Below are 8,051 nucleotides of genomic sequence, written 5' to 3' on the forward strand. Positions count from 1 at the left end.
GGTGTGTCCCCTTTGCCTTCGTGTTTTTCCTGTTGTAATCTGGGATTAGGCTCACTTAATGTTTTTGATTTGTTTTTAATGTTGTTTTTCCCTTTGATTTGTTGGATATAGCCATTAGGTGGATGTTCTTAGCCTGAGAATCAGACTCATTTGACACGACTCCATAAATTCTGACGATTCGATCTCTTACGCCACCGGAGTTTTCCTCGTCGTCGATTCCACCATCCATTTCAAATGAGATTTGGGTGAGATGGACCTCATCACAGGGGGAACAAACCCCAGTGGTCAATTCTTTTGAATTATGCCGGAAGTCGATCGAATTTGGGATTTCAACTTAGGCGACGCTGTCGCTATTCCTTCAACTTCTGTCTTTCGATTCTGGTCAATTAGAAAGGTGGAATTAGCTGATTTTTGGGTGTGTAGTAGATCGTGATGTGATTAATTAATTGCCAACATCATTTCTTGTCGATTCCCCCCTGAAATTTCTTGGGAAATATTTTCAATTCCTTTGTCAAGCTTTTCTTCCTACACAGTGTTCATCACATTGTTGAACTGCGATTTCGAAGAGCTCTAACATGTATCAAGGAACGTACTACTATGGAGTTTGTTTCCATTGTCAAGGCGCTTATGTTGGCTTGGGTACGGCGGTGTTTGGCTTACCACGAAACACACGTCTGCGCAGTAGCGTGCGTAGGTGAGTGTACAGTATACGTTGGAAAGAGTTCTGCGAAGAGAGTAAAATTGTAGAGAGAGAAAAATTGGGGAAATGAGGCGCGATTTGTATTTTAGGCTTAGGGTTTATGGTTTTGGATTAGGTTTAGGGTTAAGGTTAGGGTTAGGGTTAGGGTTAGGGTTAGAGTTTTGTTTATTTAAGGTTTTTGGGCTTAATTTTTAGTATTTGAGGCTTAATATCAAAGGATTAGTGATTAATGTCTGTGTTTTTGTATTTGGGCATGGGGTTTAGGGTTTAGGGTAGGTTTAGGGTTTGGGTTTAGGCTACTTTTTCGATTCTAGGGTTTGGGGTTAAGGATTTGAGTTGTAATATATATGGTTTACAATTTAATATTAGGGTTTTGGTATTTTGGGGTTTGGGTTTGTGATTTGGGTTAAAGGTGTAGGGTTAAGGATGGGGTGAGGGTTAGGGTTTGTGTTATGGATAGAATTTTAATTAGGGTTTAGGTGTTTCTTATAGGTTTTAGGTTTTGGATTTTTTGTTTAAAATTAATTGTCTAGTATTTAATGTTTTTTTTGACGACCCTTGTGGTGGGTCAGGGGCTGAGCAACATCCCCATGATTTATCAATAATAAAATCAAAGAATTAAAAGAAGGGGGACATAAACCTTACCTTCTGTCCTATGGTAAGTATAAAGCTGACTTACCTACTAATTTCAGTTAACTCAACCGCTTACATTGAGATATAATCTATAAAATACTATGCAATTTCTAAGAAAACATAAATTAGGAGACTCTCACTTTACACATATAAAAGAAGGCATATTCACATAACTATACTAATCTAAATTCTATGAGAATGTTGAATATACATTTGTTGGATTTGTGAATATCCACCTTTGCTGATCCTTGGCATCTTCATTTGCTAACTTTTATGTAGTTTTCACCTTCTTTTGCTAAGTCTATATCTTTCCCTTCCTTTGTTAAGCCTCCTTATTTTACTTGTAACAAAATATACCATACAAGATACAACATATCTATATCTATACAATACATAATATATGTTATATGTTAATAATGTGAAACAGTCAAGGAGGTTGTTTAATCTTCCTTATCTTCCTACCTTTGAAGTTTTGTACTCCAATTTTCTCCAAAATATTACTTCCTTTTGCAGCCTGTGGTAATATATTATAGGTATAATAATGTTGTACAATGTCCTGGTTATAACTATGTTTGAATAATATGTCTGTTGTAATGTTAGCCTCTCTGTAAATATGCACACATGAAATATATGGTCTCATTTATATTGTTTGGGTTTTCATATTTTGGGCTTTTGTGTGCTGGGTCAACAATTTTGATTTAGGGTTAGGGTTAAAGTTAGTGTTAGCGTTTGGGTTAGGTGTAGGGTTTATATATGGTTTTTTTAGGTTTTAGGGTTTTGTTTAGGATATCAGGCTTAAAATATATGGTTTAGCTTTTAATGTTTGGGCTTTCATATTTTAGACATAAATTATATTTTTGGACCTTTTATTTTAGTTGAATTACCCTTGGAGGGGTAGAGGCATAGAAGCACCGCCAAACCTTATCATAAATAACAAAAACAAAATATAAGGAGGGGGGCACAAAACTAACCTCCATTCCTACGAAGATTTAGATTCAACTTTCCAAAAGAAGGTCAACTCCTCCCCTTGCAATAGAAGATGAAACAAAAAAACTAAGAACCTAAGGAGAGGACTCCTCTCATAACAAAGTATCTAGGAAGCATAATAAGGGAGACTCTCCCTTTACAAATCAAAAGGAAGACTAAAAATAACCTATTCAAAGAAGCTATTATTTATAATTATAGCTAAGTTGAAAAGATGAAGTAATCTCAAGGAGGCTCAAAAATATGCTTTGTCTTCTTGCTTCTAAAGTTAGGCATCTCCAATAAGTCAAGTTGATAGTAGGTCTTTGCTTCTTTAGGTAGTTGATGACTGTTCAAATATACCTGAGGAGTGGCATTCTTGTTACTGTGTTTTGACAATGCATCTGCTACACAATTTTCTTCTCTAAATACATGAATGCATTTGAAATTGTTGGCTTTAGTGATAAGGTGTTGCAACCTTCAAATTTGAGTGATGATACTCCACCGTGGGGCTGCTTTCTGTAAGATCCGATGGACCACCAATTGAGAATCAAGTTTAAATAAAAAGTTCATATAGCCAAGTTCGAGTGCCAAAGTTAAACCAAATATAGCAGCTTCAATTTAAGCTTTGTTGTTTGTTCCCTCTCCAAGAGATGTTGTGAAGGCCATTACCAGCTTGCCTTCTTTGTCCCTTAGAATACCTCCAGCCCCAAGTTTGCCGGGGTTGGTGAATGCGCTTCCATTTGTATTTGTCTTAATCCATTTATCTGGTTGTTTATTCCATGTTACCATCTTCACTTTTGTGACGTGAATGCACCTTTCACTCTTTTGGAGTAAATCAAACCACCTTGCAGGCCATTGGAGATTCGGAAATGCACTGTTTAGCATTTTGAAGTTGTCTTTGTAGAGTGGATACTTCATCCTTATGATGTTGGTTGGTTTACCTCCTTACTTGCAGGCACACTTGTTCTTCAACATATTTTAGTAATGAAAATTGGATCAGCTTGTGGGCTGCATTTTTGGACTTGACAGTCCACCATTGCTCTAGCAGCTACTGCAGTGAAGAGTGGTCCAGCTGTAGGCCTACACTACCTGCAATATAATTCAAAACCTTGGCTGCAAATTGTCCTGATTGAATGTGTGTTATATGTTGTCCATACCTGCTCTATCAAGACAATTAAAACAATGTTATGGCTCAATGCAAATGTTAGTCAACCTTTAATTATTAGGGAGCTTACCTCTTAGGGTTCTCCATAAAAGAAAAGATGATTTAAAGGGGATGTTTTTATACCATATCATTGAATTAAATTGGTTCTTAGCATTTTTGTTCCTGATTTCCTCCCATGATTAAGAACAACTGAAGTTGCCATGGTTATTGAGATTCCAAACAGCTTTGTCAGGAAAATGATGGTTTGGAGAAACCTCTACAACCAAAATGATTAAGAATTGATTTGCAGGGGCCTGTTCTATCAGTTTACTCCAACTCCACTTCCCCTCTTCCCTGAATTCAGCCACTACTGTGTTGTTAAATCTGTTGCTATTGGTGGTGTGATGAGTCAGTGGCCCACTTCCAAGCCAATTATCCCACCAAAAGGAACAATTTCTAGCTTGAAGTTTCCAATGGATGTGCTGCTCAACATGTTGTCTATTCATTAACGTATGATTTCAAGCCAATGAGTCTCCAGTATCCCATTTGTTTCTTACAGGGTTTGATCTTTCACAATATTTTGCCTTCAAAAAATCTCCCCACAAAGTTTGTTTAGTTCTGAAGATCCACCACTGTTTGAATTGGAAGGATTTGCAGATATGTTGTATGTTTCTCATTCCTATCCCACCCTTTATCATACAGGTAGCTTAGATTTTTCCATGAAGCCCAGTGATACTTCTTTATATCACTCTTCCATCCCCAAAAAAAGTTAGCTATAAGCCCTTGGATTTGCCTAAGTACTGTGGCTGGAGGTATCTCTCAAGATAGAAGGTGGATAGGGAGAGCCTGTAGAACTTGTTTTGAAAGAATTGCCTTGCCTCCGTAGCATAATTTTTTGTTTTGCCAACGTTAATCCTGCAAACAATACTGTTAACAAGATCACAGAAATATATATTCCTAGGCCTACCAACCAATAAATATATATTCCTAGGCAGCCTAGGTAATTAATAGGACCTTCTTTTGTTTCAAACTTGTCAGCCTCTTAATTCTATCTCTAGTGTTATTGAAAGCATTAGAGTGTAGCATAGAGTGGATTTTTCCCCATTGATGAGTTGCCCAGAAGTATCTTCATATTCCTTTAGAGTAGCCATTAGGATTTTTAGATTCTTGCATTTTCCAGATGTGAATAAAATTATGTCATCAGCAAAACTCAAATGATTCACTTGAGGCCCTATCAGTTCCATGAAGAATCCATGATAATCCGGATGGTTGTAAATCCTGTTAAGAGATCTTGAAAAAAGCTCTACACTTAAAATTTATAGGGCAGGGAAAGAGGATCACCGTGCATGAGACCTCTACATGGGTAAAAGAAAGCATACCTCTTACCATTAACAATGATTGAGTACCAGTTGTTAGCCATAATTCTCCGCACCATATCAATATAAACCTCATCAAACCCCATCTTTCTTAGAACAAGGCAAATATATGACCATGAAACCCTATCATAAGCTTTTGCCATATTTAGTTTAATGATGATATTGATACCAATATTGGGTTTTTTATTTGGTGAATGATTTCCTAAGCTAGCATGATGTTCTCTGAAAATACTTCTACCTTTAACAAACCCGGATTGGTTAGTAGAGATTAAGGTAGGGAGGATAGGACTAAGTCTGTTGCTCATTTGCTTAGATATGATCTTGCTAGTAAAGTTAAACAAACTTATAGGCCTATACTCAGGCATCTTGTTTGGATTTTTAAATTAAGGGAGAAGGACGATTCAAGAATGAGAGAAGTATTTAGGAATCATTTGTCCACTTAAAAATGGCCTGTATAACCCCCATTAGATCATTCTTGATTATATGCCAACACATTTGAAAGAAATACACATTCATACCATCGAGCCAGCTGCAGAATTAGGATTCATAGAAAAAACAACCTCTTTAAGTTCATCCATACTAGGAATATTGGTAAGCGGAGTATTTTGGTCTTGACTAATCATCCTTGGAATACATTCCAATGTATGCTCATTATTAAGATTTTCTTCACCATTAATTATATCTTTGAAGTGTTCACAAGCCACATAAGCAATGTTGTCATCACCTTGTATCGAGTCTCCATTTTCATTGACATATTTATGAATAAATAACTTCCTTCTTATTCCCCTTATCACAGAATGGAAGTATTTAGAGTTACTATCACTTTCCTTTAGCAATTGAAGCTGTGTTTTTTGTTTCAAAATACTGTCTTTAAATTTGAGAAACTTATTAATTTCATGGAGGATACTTCTATTTGAGTCACTTTGGTCAATGATATAGTTTTCTTCAGAATTGTGCACCTGCTCCTCATACATTCTAAACTTTTGAAAAATATCACTAAATTCTTTCTTAGACCAACCACTAAGAGTATTTGACAACCTTTTCATTTTTTGGTGAAATTTCCACATACCTCTACCTACCACTTCTCCCAGCAGCTTTTTACTGTTTCCATGAATTGAGGGTTGTCCACCCAACAATTTAGAAATTTGAATTACTTGATGTGATCAATAGATGGTGAAACCATTTGCATAAAAAGAGGACATTGATCAGACCCAGTAGATTACAAGTGAGTTGTAGTGGTTTGAGGCATCTTTTCCAACCAAGAATCATTTATCATAGCCATATCACGCCTCTTCCAGATTCTGTGATTAATATCTCTCTTGTTGGACCAAGTGAATTTATGACCACTAAAGCCATTGTCCAACAGGTCACAGGCTTCAATGACAACAATAAAACCCATACTTTCCCTCATGTTGTAAGGCACCCCTCAAAGGTTTTCCTCCACAAAAGTTATAACATTAAAATCATAAACAACACACCAAGGTTATCATTCAAAGTAGCTTGCTGAATCATTTTGTCCCAAAGAGGTTTTCTGAGGTGATCTTTGCATTTAGCATAGACAAAGGTACTAGTAAATTAATATTGTAATTCATTGTGTTTCATGTTGCAAGTGATTTCTTGTTCAACTTCATCAAGAATATTACAGTCAGTATCACTGCTCAAGAAAACCCATATTTTACCATTATAATTACTAGCAGCATTTTTCATGTTTAATTGAGCATTAATGCTTTGAACATGCACACTATTAGAGAAAGGTTCCAAAATAGTGATAATAGATAGTTGGTGAAGCTTTTTGAGCTTCATTGTCCTCTCCAACACCCCTTGGTTGTTGATCCCCCTCACATTCCAAATGATTGTACAAATCATTCGAAAGATCTGGAGGAAAAGATCCTGGTGTTAGGTCTGCCAGAAGTGACAGTTTTAACATCTTGTTTCATGAAATGGAAATCGTCATCTAGGAACCCTCTTGGGGATAAGCATTTACTTTGTGCTACCTGTTGAATCTCCTCCTCTAAGGCCTGATCATTATGAGGACTAAAGGCCTTAATAAGAGCCTCACTAGTCTCATCATCCTCTTTTGGTTCATCTAGAGAATGGTTATCCCTATCAAGCTCATCCTCAAAATTATCCACTTCATACTCATCAAAAAGTGGTACTGTACTCATCTTACACTGTCTCCTGTCTTGTGGTTTAGCTGATGGTGGACTATATATTGAGCATGGAGAGGGAGGATATCCAATCCCTGATTATTAACAAATATAATAAACTTGTTGCATGATTCCTCCTTCTTTTCTTGTCCCTGATCACTGTCATTGGTTTGTATCTTATTCTGTCTCCTTTTAGCAGCATCCCTTTTCTGTTTACTTTGCTTCTTTTTGGTCTTTAATGTACTTTCTAGAGTAGAAGTAGCCACATATTTCCCTTTATCTCTAGTTTCCACTTTTTCAGACTCTTGTTTTTCTTTATTATTTTCAGAGTCTTGTTTTATGTTATCTCTTTTCTAACTTTGCTGCTGTTGTTTATCCCCTTGTTGCTGCCTGTTCATTCGTTTCTCAGAGGCTCTAAGGTCAGTCCTATGGTCAACCAACCCCTCATGCAGAACATGGGGCAATTACCCCTCTTTGGTAACCCCATCCTGTAAGTTAGTCGTTTTCTTCTGAACCCCCTATCCATACCTCCAACAACTTCTTCATTAAAACCAACATCCACAAGACTAATATTGGGGCAAATGGGGCTTGGGAGCATTGAGTGAATACCTGAGTTTTTTTGCTTAGTAGTAGTAGCATTTTGTTGGATCTGTTCCATATGTTTGCTGATATTGTTTCTTACAGTTAGGATTTTACGATTCCCTTATTTTGCTTGGTTGCACTGATCTGCTATTTCCCTAGTATCTTAATCCCCTGGTTGGCCTATTTTCTATTGTTCTTGCATTTCACGATTAGAAAAGTAGTTTTGAGTTTGAAGATTAGATATACCTGTTGTTTCTTGTGTATGGTACTGGATGTCATTGATTCTTTTCTTTTGAGGTAAGACAGATTTCCAAACTACTTTGGAGATGGTTTGTTGCTGATTTTTTTTTGTTTCTTTTTTTCTGTCTGCCAGTGTTCTTCTTGTAGACCTGCTTTCTTACCTTGTTCCTTTTGGTTGGACGTTTGCTTCCTTTGTTATTGATCTGTACTCTATTTCTTTGGTTGATTTTGTGCTTCCTCCTTTACAGCTTCTCCCTGTTGTT

This window comes from Solanum lycopersicum, chromosome 8, assembly GCF_036512215.1.
Source record: "Solanum lycopersicum chromosome 8, SLM_r2.1".
Taxonomy (NCBI): domain Eukaryota; kingdom Viridiplantae; phylum Streptophyta; class Magnoliopsida; order Solanales; family Solanaceae; genus Solanum; species Solanum lycopersicum.